Genomic DNA, 11966 nt, shown 5'->3' with positions numbered 1-11966 from the left:
CTTTCGAGAGGGCCTGGAATATAAGGGAACGGGGCACTCAGAACTCTCGGCACCGGGCCTCCAAGCCGCCTCTTCTGCCCGAGTAGACAACAAGGAAAGGGTCTGGGGTGTCTCAGTGGTACCTGTAGTTTCCTGAGCAGCTGACGTGTCTCTTTGTGAGTGTCGAGGAGGCAGGTGCTGGGAGGGTTCGTGTCGGCTTCCGTCGGCTTTCGGGATTATGCTGTCCTGAGAGAAGCAGGCGTCTCTGCTCGCCTCTCGTGGCTAGGCGCTTCTGTGACATTTTTCATCTTCCAGTAACACTTCGAAATCGACTTTGTTAAAATTCCCACCTCTTCACTCACATGGCAATTAGAGAGGCTGATGGTTGCCAGGCGCTTATTAGATGGAGTCATAAGCAGTCCTGTTTCTTCGGGTGGCTGTCGATGCCTTCAAAACATGCAGACAGCTTTTTAGTCTTTTATTGAGAAAAACAATAAGGGGCCACCTCCACTGGGCTCTAACAGGGTCTGCTGGGGAATTTGCAATTCCTGCTGAGTCTAGGCTGTCTTGAACTGGTCACTGGTTCAGCGACCTGGGTTGATGGTAAACTCTATTGATTACATATCCAACACAGTTGGAGTTCTAAAGATTAAGCGGGGTTCTCTCCCTCGGGAAAGACGACTTGGTGAGCGACTCCTGGGACTATCCCCTTTTGCTGGACCTAGAGTTTCCCAAGTGAACACAACTTTGTCACTGGGCTTTCTTTGTTTACTGGACTGCCGCTGAATAAGGGAAAAGGAATTTCTCCTGGAGCTGCTATTTTCCAAGGCCGTCAGCAGTGTTTGTCTCTTGGGTTACTGAATGAGACACGTATGTGAAGGCATAGGAGAAGGTATGAAGTGCTGAAAAAAAAAAGGAGGAGACTTGGTTATAAAGTTGACTGATGCAACTTGATTATAGCACAGCCACTGGGCTCTGGGCTCCCGGGCCATGTTTGAAATGAAAGGGTGTGATTTCCCTTTGGGTCCTGCGTCTTTAAAAGATGGACGGGTACTGGTATGTGGTCAGCCCAGCCCCCGCCGCTGGTCCGGGGCCCTGCCAGGCCTGCACACAGCAGGCCCCACTGAGGAGGGCTGACGGCCGCCCCGCCCGTCCCCACCAGCCTGGCACTTGATCCAGGATGCAGCTCTAGCACCTGCCCTTGCTCTCTCTGACGGAGTCTGTTCCCCCCGTGACGCGACAACAAAAGGACGGCTTCCTGAGAAGCTGTGAGCTGTCAGGACAAGTCCACCCGCCATTCGTTGCAACCAGCCTTCACCTTTGCGGGACCTGCCTGGAGTGGAGAGAAACTGTAGCCTGTGACTCTGCTCTTTGGGGCAGGATCGTCCTCCTTCCTCCCCACTGGGCCCTGACGGACAAACGGCCCAGAGAAGCGTCTGGGGCGCCATCCACAGTCTGCGAGTTGTTGTCTCTGGGAGGTTCCCCTGGTTTAAAGGAAAAAATAAAACCTGCTTCAGGCTCCACCTCTGGAACTAGAAAGTCCTTAATCAAACGAAACACCTTAACAAGTCCTTGTTAAGGACTCAGCCAACAGAGTAACAAACCAAAATACACACATTCAACTGGTTTGTCACGGTGCTCAGCTGAATGTCTCTGAGGACCCTTTGGAGGCCTGACCCAAAGGTGAAACTCACATAACATAAAAGTAACCATGTTAAAGTGAACAATTCAGTGGCATTTGAGACCTTTACAATGTTGTGCAACTACCACTTCTATCTAGTTCCAAAACATTTTCATCACTCCTAAAGGAAACCCTGACCCATTACGCAGTCACTCCCCATCCCCCCTGCCTCCAGTCCCTGGCAACCACCAGTGTGCTTTCTGTCTCTATGGATTTCAATTTAGGTAGTATTTTTGAGAATCCCAATGACTCTATTTTCTGAACTAAAAAACAATCATGAAACATTAGCATGGAAAATAATAGCTATGAATAGTGATGCAGTTTCCTCCTTATTTTAGTGCTTTGTAGATTTCATATCCTTTACACTGGTGGTCTTGTGCAGAAATGTTGCTGAACATGTTGGAAATGATCAGCTCCAGGAGAAATTCCTTTTCCCTTATGCAGTGGTGGATCTGGTACACTGGCAAAGACAGTCACCACCTTGATCTGCTCTATAAGACATGCCTTTGTTTCTCAAGTAAAGACGGAATAAATCTGAAAAGACAGACTTTGTTCCCGGATGAAAACAGGCACCTTTTCTGTGTTGTAAACATAGGAGAACCACATTTAAATTAATTTAAAAAATTAATGTGCAGATGGAGACTGTCACCATCATAGTCTTGCAGGTATGAGGGAGAAAATATTCATTCAAAAATATTTTTGTGTCCCTACTACGTGCATGACACTCTAAAGCCACCACTGGGGACACAGTTGTCTAAGACTCTATTTACCCAAGTGTTATATAAGGTGTCTCTTTGCCTCACAGTCAAATTTTTCATTTGAAATAACAATCAATTATGAACTAGAAGCTTCCCTCAAGGAGGTTACGATCTGATGGGAGTGAAGGGACAGGGAAAACAGACATTCACAGTGGAAGATGTTAAGTGGCTAAGCCTGTGGCAGGCGAGGGTTTCAGAGAAGATTCGCAGCGGAAGAGGCCCTGGGCTGGGAGGAGAAGCGGAGTCTGTACAGGACAGAGTGGAGAGCAGGCATTCCTGGCACAGGGAACAGTCTGAGCAAAGACCCAGTGCGGGAGGAAAGCGTGGGACAGCTTTGGGGACCAGGAAGTAGTCCCCAACATCTGGAGCATGGGCAGGTTTAAGGGATGCTGGAAATTGAACCTGAGATCTCGAGAGCCTCAGTGACAGGCTTGAATCTTCTCATCAGTCAGTCATTCAGCCCAATGTAGTGCCTGTGTGTGCCAGGCCCTGTCCTCTGTGCCGGGGAGATAGAGGTGATAAGGAAGCACCCACATGCGTGCGCACACACACACGCACACACACATACACGCACACCCCTGCCATCGTCTAATGGGAGTACGATCAAGTAATTACAAGTTCACTGGGCATCTCAAAGAAGACACATAAGCCGTCATGGGTGCAGTTATCACTGGGACTTTCCCTAATCTGTGGGGCTTCCCAGAACTAGTGGCATTTAAGCTGAGACCCCAAATGTAAGCAGAAATGAGAATTTTGTTTTGAGGTATTGGGAGCCGTAGGCAGGGGCCCGGCGGGTATGGACATGGCTTCCGTCACACACTAGGAATATTGAGGCAGCAGATGTGCAAGATGGGGAGATGGGAGCGGGGAGCAGGGAGGCCAGGGGCTCTGCCCACAGCTCGGGAGAGAGACAGCGTGTCTCCTGCCTGCCCTCCTTTGCCTGCTTTAACAGAGAAGGGTCCCTCCTGCTCCCCAAGCCTCATTCCTCCCACCTTCTTCTCAGGGACCTTCCTCAAGCAGCTTATACCTCTTCTTATTATGTCGTTGACCTCTGCCTCTCTAAGGGCTCTTCCCATTAAATGAGGTCCAGTCTTGCCCATCTTAAAAAGGATAAGAGCCCTCCCTTGACTCCATCCCTATTTCAGCCTCGCAGGAGTTATCTTTACTCGCTGGGCCCACTTCTTCACCTCCCACTCTTTCCTCAACCCACTCAAGTCTGCTTCCACCTCCACTGCCCTGAGACTACTTCCTTGTGACCAAATCCTACAGATATATCTCAGCCCGCATCTTCCTTGACCACGGCACGGCAGCTGGCTCTGCTCACCGCTCCTTCCTTGCAATGCCATTTTCTTTGGCTTCCCTCTTCCTGCCCTTGACTCTCATCTCTCCCTCACCACCACCAACTCCTGTCTCACTTCCTAAATATGCTTCAGATCTGAATGTGCTATCCAACCCTACCGTCACCATCCTCGTACAAACCCCTGTCATCCTTCACCTGGGATGTCACCTCCAATCCCCATTCTGCAGCCATAGCGCCAACATTTTGTGTGTTCACAGTCTGCAGGTTCTGGGGCCCAACCACTAAATTGATTATGTAAGTCTCCCACTCAAAGCTTGTGGTAGAGTTATATCCATTAGTATTACATTCAGCTGCCGGTGACAGAAAACCCAAATAAACAGAACCTTGAACACACAGAGCTTTAGTCTCTCCTATAAAAGTCTGGAGCCAGAGCTTGAGGGCTGGTCTGGTGGTTTCATGAAGTTGTCAGGGGCCAAAATCCTCTAGCTTTTCTTTCCTGTCCATTCCCAAGATATGGCCCTAATTTCCATGATCCGTGTTCTACCAAACTCTAGCCATCATATTTGCTTTCCCAGAAGCAGTATGGTGGAATGGGAGAGAGGCTTCTCCTCCCCCTCTTTTATTTCAACTCCTTCCCTCTTACAGAGAGTTTCCTGAAAAACCTTATGACACTTCTATTTATACGTTATTAGCTAGAAGTTACTCCCACGGTCAGAGCTAGCTGCAAGGGAGTCTGAGAAATGTAATCTTAAATAGAGCCTTAGCGATACACAGCCTTAGTCATAAAACTGGGGGTTGTGTTATTAAGGAAGAAGGGAAGAATGGGTACTGGAGTAACCAACGGGCGGTTTCTGCCATAGTCTGCCCTTTGGCCACCCCAAAATGTATATGCCTCCCTCTTCTCATACACTGAATTATTATTTCCTTTCCTCCCCCGGGGAGACAACTCCAAAGCCTCAGGCAGATCAAGGGCCCAGGATCATCAGGCGATGTGCAGCCCTCTGCATGGGCTTCAGATGAAGCTCTGTATGGTCTGAACACATCTAAGTGAAAACACTCCACCCCATACTTACTTGCCAGGTGGAATAGGAATAGGATAACTGCAGTGAAGACTCCCATTCAGAAAAGGGAATCAAGGGAACACATCCGACACTGGTTCACGGCAACGATCAGATACTGACAGACTGGAGGAGGGAACCCCCCTCCCCGGCAGTGGAGCTTTGTCCACTGTCTGTGTCTCTGGGCTTCTCCTTCTGGGAGGCCCTTCTTTGTGCATTATCCCCCATGGCTACGCCTGAAGCAGGCATTGGTGAGCGGGCCCCCTGGGAGCTTCAGCGTGTTCACCGTCTACTTCCTGCTGCTGCAGGTTCTGGGACCCAGGGATTGGATAAGGAAGTAACTAGTAAATGACAGGCCATAGTCAATACTTTTTGTTGTTGTTTGTTCAATGCATTAAAAAAAAATGCTTAGCAGGATTTCAATCTATCTGCTTCTTGTCTATTTCTTATATAAAACCCACAGCTACAGATCTAATGCAGCCATCATTTTAACACTGCATGGGAACCCAGGGTGGCTTCAGAAGGTTAAATTCAAACCTTCCCTGTGCCTAACCACCCTGCAATTTACTTTGATGTGAAGACCTCTAGAGAGATATTTAAGGAAATCTCCTCCCAGTCTCCCCTCCCTCCCTCATCTAGCACACCTTTGCTATCTGGGACATCAACTGGAGGATGGACCACTAGGGTGCACACCTGACTTCCTTCCACACTTGCCTCCTCTCTTACCTCCTCCCCAACATCCTCCAGGCTAGAGATCGAGGCTCTCTCCTCTGATCTCCTCTTCATTTTTTTTCTTTTTGGTAGCTTGCACACTTATTTATTTATTTGGCCGCACCATGTGGCATGCGGGATCTTAGTTCCCCGACCAGGGATCGAACCTGTGCCCCCTGCAGTGGAAGCGTGGAGTCCTAACCTCTGGGCCGCCAGGGAAGTCCCTGTTCTCTTCTTCAGATAACACCCTAAGATCAATTCTGTCAGGTTAGCTTCTTGAAATCTTAAAGAGAAAGTTAAAGACATCCGGAACATCTTTTTCTTGATAGAGAGTCTTTCAAGACTATCGCCTGGCTGAAAAATCTTATTTTCAACGTCAGAAGCTAAATACTACTTATCTCCTTCTCTGAATTGTTTTTCTTTGATAATTCTGACACCACTTTCAAGGCAAGCAGACGAATGCACTGATCAGGAAGGAGGTCACATGCACAGAAATGCAAAAGAGAAATGCAAGTGATCCTATTTTGAAAACGAGAATCCTGCTTACATCATTAAAAACTTCCTGTTTTGCTGAGGGTGATTTCAAAATGTGTAAGCGGATTCTTTGGGGTTTGATTCCTTCTTCCTCCCCAGCCTCATCTGGTCAAACTCCCAGCCTCACATTTTCTCAACAACCACACTGGACTTTCCTCAGTTCCTTCAACACATTTTGCTCAGGACCTTCATAACAGCTTTAGTGTAGCCTGGAAATCTCTTTGCCTCTCTCTCTGACCATCTCCTGTTCATTTCTCAGGTCTCAATTTAAAGGTCACTCAATTTAAAGGGCACTGAAATTTAAACATTTCCCTGCCGTGTCATCCCTCAGATCATCTTGCACCTTTGGGACTATTCAATTATTTTAAACAGCATATTAAGTATCTCTGTTCCCCACTGGAACATCAGCTGCAGGAGGGCAAGAATGATCTCTCTTCTGTCCGCCTGACACATCCTTAGGTTATCATAATCTCTAACCTAGATTAGAATGATGAGTTCCTAAAACGCAAATCTTCTTGAAGTCCTTCCTCTTTTCACTCAGGTTAAAGTCAATCTCCTTTGTGCCGCTTCCAAGGCCTGGTGTGATCTGGCCCCACGTCTTGCCACTTGACTCCCCGTCCCCGTCCATGTTGATCTAGATTGAAATGTCTTTCAGGGTATTATAGGGGCTGAATCTTTGCCTACAATCTTCAGGTAAGTTATGCCCAATTTATGGTATAAACAACTTCATCCTTCAGCTCTTAGCCAAGAGCTGCTTTGATTGATGGATGGACTCGTCATTCATCCTGTTCTAGGTGCCAGGAACTGTACTGAGGATGAACAAGACAGACGGGACCCCCAGTCTCCATGTTATCTTCCCTGACCACCCTCAGCCCGAGGCTCGGTTCCGTGTCTCTCCTCTGGGATCCCCTGACTCTGAAAACCCCCTAGCAGTGTCTCATCCTACCGCCGCAATGACTGTTTACCTGTCTGTCTCCCCTGCCAGCCCAGAAGCTATTTGTTGACTGAATCTAGGAAGCGTCAAGGTCCTTGGCTGGGGGGTAGTTACAGGAACTAGGAAATGGCATGGAACGGATGAGGTGGGCCACAGACGCTGTGGGCAGGGGGTGCAGGGCAATGTGGACCGGGGGCAGGGACGGAAGCAAAGGAAACAGCAGAAGCCCCTGCTTCTCCTCCTTCCTCAGGGAGTTACAGAGTGTGTGGTCCGAGAAACGTGTTTGGAGCCGGACTCCAAAGGTCTGGCTATATGATTCCGTTTATCCTGTTACAGAATAGGTACACCCAAAGAGGTAGCATGTGAGTTGGTGGTTGCCAGGGGCTGGGGACAGGGAGGATGGGGGGGATAGATCAATGGGCACAGGGTTTTTCTTCTGAGGAGATAAAAATGTTTTAGAAACAGGTAGTGGTAGTTGCACAACATTATGAAATGTTATGAAGGCCGCTGAATTGTACGCTTTAAAAATGGTTAATTTTTTTTTTTTTTTTGCGGTATGTGGGCCTCTCACTGTTGTGGCCTCTCCCGTTGTGGAGCACAGGCTCCGGATGCGCAGGCTCAGTGGCCATGGCTCACAGGCCCAGCTGCTCCGCAGCATGTGGGATCCTCCCAGACCGGGGCACGAACCCGTGTCCCCTGCATCGGCAGGCGGACTCTCAACCACTGCGCCACCAGGGAAGCCCCAAAATGGTTAATTTTATTATGTGAATTTCACCTACAGAAGGAAGGAAGGGAGGAAGGACTCAGAGCTGGAGTAAGGGGCGAGTGTAGGGCCCGTTTCTTTCCCTCTGCCAGTCCCTGATGAAGTTACAGTGACTCCTGGGACTGTGGGGCTGGCTGGGTCTGCTTTGACAGGGGAAAGAGCCTTCCAGGACATCTGGTTCTTCTCCAGGTGCAGGTAAGCTTGGAACACCTGGACACTGGCCCCTGTGCACCCGGGCATGGGGCAAGAGCATCACAATCTTCTCAGATGCAGGGACTGGATGGCAGGCTTTCCTGGACGGGGCAGAAGAGGACTGCTCCACACACATCTGTACCGAGAATTGGGTCTTGAAAGCCATAGTGAATAAGTGTGAGTGTTTGTCAGGGCGTGAGGTTGGTGTGTCTAGCTGAGGGGCAATGTGGTCAAAGGGAAACCACCCGAAGTGGTACTGTCCTCAGGTCCTTCTTCTGCCAACAAATGGCTGTATAATCTTAAGCTAGTCACTTCTTGTTTCTCAATGAAAATAAAAGCCACAGCCATTGCTGGTGGGAAAGAGAAATGGCACAGCCGCTCTGCAAGACAGTTTAGCAGTTTCTTACAAAACTAAATATACTCTTTTTAAAAAAAAATTTTGTTTTATTGAAGTATAGTTGATTTACAGTGTTGTGTTAGTTTCTGGTATACAGCAAAGTGACTCAGTTATACATATATATAATAGTTTATGGACTTGCCTGGTGGCACAGAGGTTAAGAATCTGCCTGCCAATGCAGGGGACGTGGGTTCGAGTCCTGGTCCGGGAAGATCCCATGTGCCACGGAGCAACTAAGCCCGTGCGCCACAACTACTGAGCCTGTTCTCTAGAGCCCGTGAGCCAAACTACTGAGCCTGTGTGCTGCAACTACTGAAGCCCGTGCACCTAGAGGCCATGCTCCACAACAAGAGAAGCCACTGCAATAAGCCCGCGCACCGCAACGAAGAGCAGCCCCCACTCGCTGCAACTAGAGAAAACCTGTGTGCAGCAATGAAGACCCAATGCAGCCGAAAAAAATAGCTTGCATTTGCTAATACCAAACTCACACTCCTTCCCTCCCCCCTCCCCTTTCCCCCTTGGCAACCATCAGTCTGTTCTCTATGTCTGAGTCTGTTTCTGTTTCGTAGATAAGTTCATTTGTGTCATAGTTTAGATTCCACGTGTTAAGTGATATCATATGGTATTTGTCTTTTTCTGACTTAATTCACTTAGTATGATAATCTAGAGGTCCATCCATGTTGCTGCAAATGGCATTACGTCATTCTTTTTATGGCTGAGTAATATATATATACATATATATACACACACACACACACACATACCACATCTTCTTTATCCATTCATATGTCAATGGACATTTAGGTTGTTTCCAACACATATGTATCTACCAGTAATTACCTTAAATGTTGATGGACTAAATACTCCAATCAAAAGACATAGTGTCAGACTGGATAAAAAAACAAGAGCCTACATTAAACATACCCTTTATGAACCCACAATGGTGCTCCTAGGTATTTATCCAAGCAAGTTGAAAAGTTATGTCCACACAAAACCCTGTACATGGATGTTTACAGCAGATGTATTTATAATTGCCAAAACTTGGAAGCAACCAAGATGTCCTACAGTAGGTGGATGAAGAAAGAAACTGTGGCACATCCAGATAATGGAATATTCTTCAGCGATAAAAAGAAATGAGCGATCAAGCCACAAAAAGACATGGAGGAAACTTGAAAGCATACTGCTAAGTGAAGGAAGTCAGTCTAAAAAGGCTACCTACCGTGCAATTCCAACTCTATGGCATTCTGGAAAAGGCAAAACTATGAAGATAGTAAAAAGATCAGTGGTTGCCGAGCGTTCGGGGGAGGGAGGGATGAATGGGCAGAGCACGGAGGACTTCTAGGGCAGTGAAAGTATTCTGTATATTATAATGGGGGGTAAACGGCATTATACATTTGTCCATAGAGCGTACAACACTGAGAAAGAACCCTAATGTAAACTGGGGACTCTGCGTGGTCATGATGTGTCAGTGTGGGTTCAGGGCCCGTAACCACGCTGGTGGGGGATGTTGGTGGTGGGGAGGCCATGTGTGTGCGTGTGTTGGCGGGGGCCAGAGGGTGTATGGGAACTCTCTGTACTTTCAGTTTTGCTGTGAACCTAAAACTGCTCTAAAAAATTAAGTCCATTTTTAAAAAGGGACCTAAAAACATACAGGCTATCACTGTTGAGTGCTTACTCTGTACCAGCAGAGGACTGAGCACTGCACACCCACTCTGCCTTTAGTCCTCACAACCATCCCCAGGTTACAGATGAGGACGCTCAGGCTCTGAAGGATAGGTGACGTGTCCAAGGGCGCCCAGCTGGTCATTGAAGAGCCACAAGCGACTGTAGCACCTATCCTTGGCCACCTTTCTGCCTCAGTTGACTGTCCAAATGGTGGTGATGATGACAACACCCCCGCCTGCGAGGCTGTGAGCATTAAATGAGCCCTGGGTGAAAAGGTCCTTTGTAGAGGTTTGCACAGAAGTTATTATTTGATTAAGTTGCTGTGTAAAGGGTATGTGTAATAAGCTCTTGGAGAGAAGAGTTCAGTTTAAAGCAAGGGCTTGGCCTTTCTCAGACCTGTGGGGACGGGAGGTGTATAGGTTGTGGAGGTGCCAGGGCTCTCACCTCCTCTCCACGTGCTCGGGGGTCCTGGTGGCGGCCGGGGCCATCCCAACCCACTGCCTGCACATCGAGCCCAGGACCCGGCCCTCAAGCAGCAGTGAGGTAGAGCGCAAAGGAACGGGGGCGACCCCTCCCTATTTTTCACGCTCAGGATGGAGCACAGAGCTGACCCCGAGGGATCTAGCATGGCGCTAGCAACCATTTAAAGCCATTCAAGCCTTTAAATCCCTGTTGGGTCACTCATTAGCTGAGTGAACTTGGATGAGTTACTCAACCTCCCTGAACTTCCATTTTCTCATCTGCAAAATGAGGATAACTCCATAGGGCTATTGGAAGGATTATGTGAGATAATGTACTTAAGGTGACTCAAACCTAATAAGCCCTGCATGATAATTGTGTCATGGTTATGCAGCCATCCTTCCTTATTACGACACGACTGAGGTGGAACCCTGAGAGTGCAAACAGCTCGTTCCAGGCTACACAGCCGGTTTGCGGCAGGCCTGGGCTTCCTCTGCGATCATTTCCACCCCTGCCTTGGTCAGGCCTTTTCTGAGAATCCCTCACAGATCAAACAAATCGATAGCCTGCATTTCACACCCCGGTCAGTAGGCCCCTGCCCCCATTTGGCAATGGAATTAGAAAACCACAGGCTGTTACTTTTTCCCGGCTATGCCACTAGTTTGCAAACTGGGATGATTTCCTTGAGTTCCTCAGTGCTGAGCTCCGCCCCCTTCATCTGAGATGGGCCTCCCTGTGGGCTCCAACAGATCAGCAGATCTCCAAGAACAATATTAGCATTCCAGAGCCCCTGGCCTGCTCATCCTACAGCCACATCAGTATCCAGACACCCACACCTCCAACTCTGCTGAGTGGACCCAGATCATCAGCATTTCTCTGACTTGGTGACACCTTATCCCCTCCTCACAAGTGCTGCCTGACATGCAGGTCTTTTATACAATTAAAGTGAGCTAAAAGTATGTAATTCTGCTTGGAACATTTCGCAACAGCCCTGCAGATAATGACAGACACCTCGGCATTGTGAAGCAGAGCTGGGAGCTCTGGCTCCCGTCAAAGCTGGCTCTGATACCCCAAAGCCAGGCATTCGGTGACCAGCAGTCTCTGCCCTGGACAGATCTCCTCGAGGGAGTCTCTGCTACTCTGAAACCCCTGCTTCCTCCCGTCCCCACCTCCCACCATTTCAGAGCTCTCGCACCCCGTAACCACTGCCTCATAAGCCATCACTCCTCCCCCTTCCCTGTGCCACAGGTCCTGCTGACGGGGCCACCCCATGGGCCCAAGGAGCAGGTGTGAGTGGGTGACTGGTTGAGGGTAGGGATAAGGCGCTGTGGAGACCCTGAAGGGGTCCTCGCCTGCCAGGCTGAGCTGGGAGATCCATGGAGGGTCCCCAGGAATGACCACTAGCACTTAGGCTGTTCCAAGCACTTAGCAGACAGTAACCTATGAAGCAGATACTATTATTACCCCTACTTTAGAGATGGGTATATTGAGGCCCAGAGAGGCTAAGTAACTTGTCCAATGCCACACAGCTTGAA

This window comes from Delphinus delphis, chromosome 12 (assembly GCF_949987515.2).
Source record: "Delphinus delphis chromosome 12, mDelDel1.2, whole genome shotgun sequence".
In the NCBI taxonomy this organism is placed as follows: domain Eukaryota; kingdom Metazoa; phylum Chordata; class Mammalia; order Artiodactyla; family Delphinidae; genus Delphinus; species Delphinus delphis.
The sequence above is the reverse complement of the archived record's forward strand: the minus strand, read 5'-3'. Positions refer to the sequence as shown.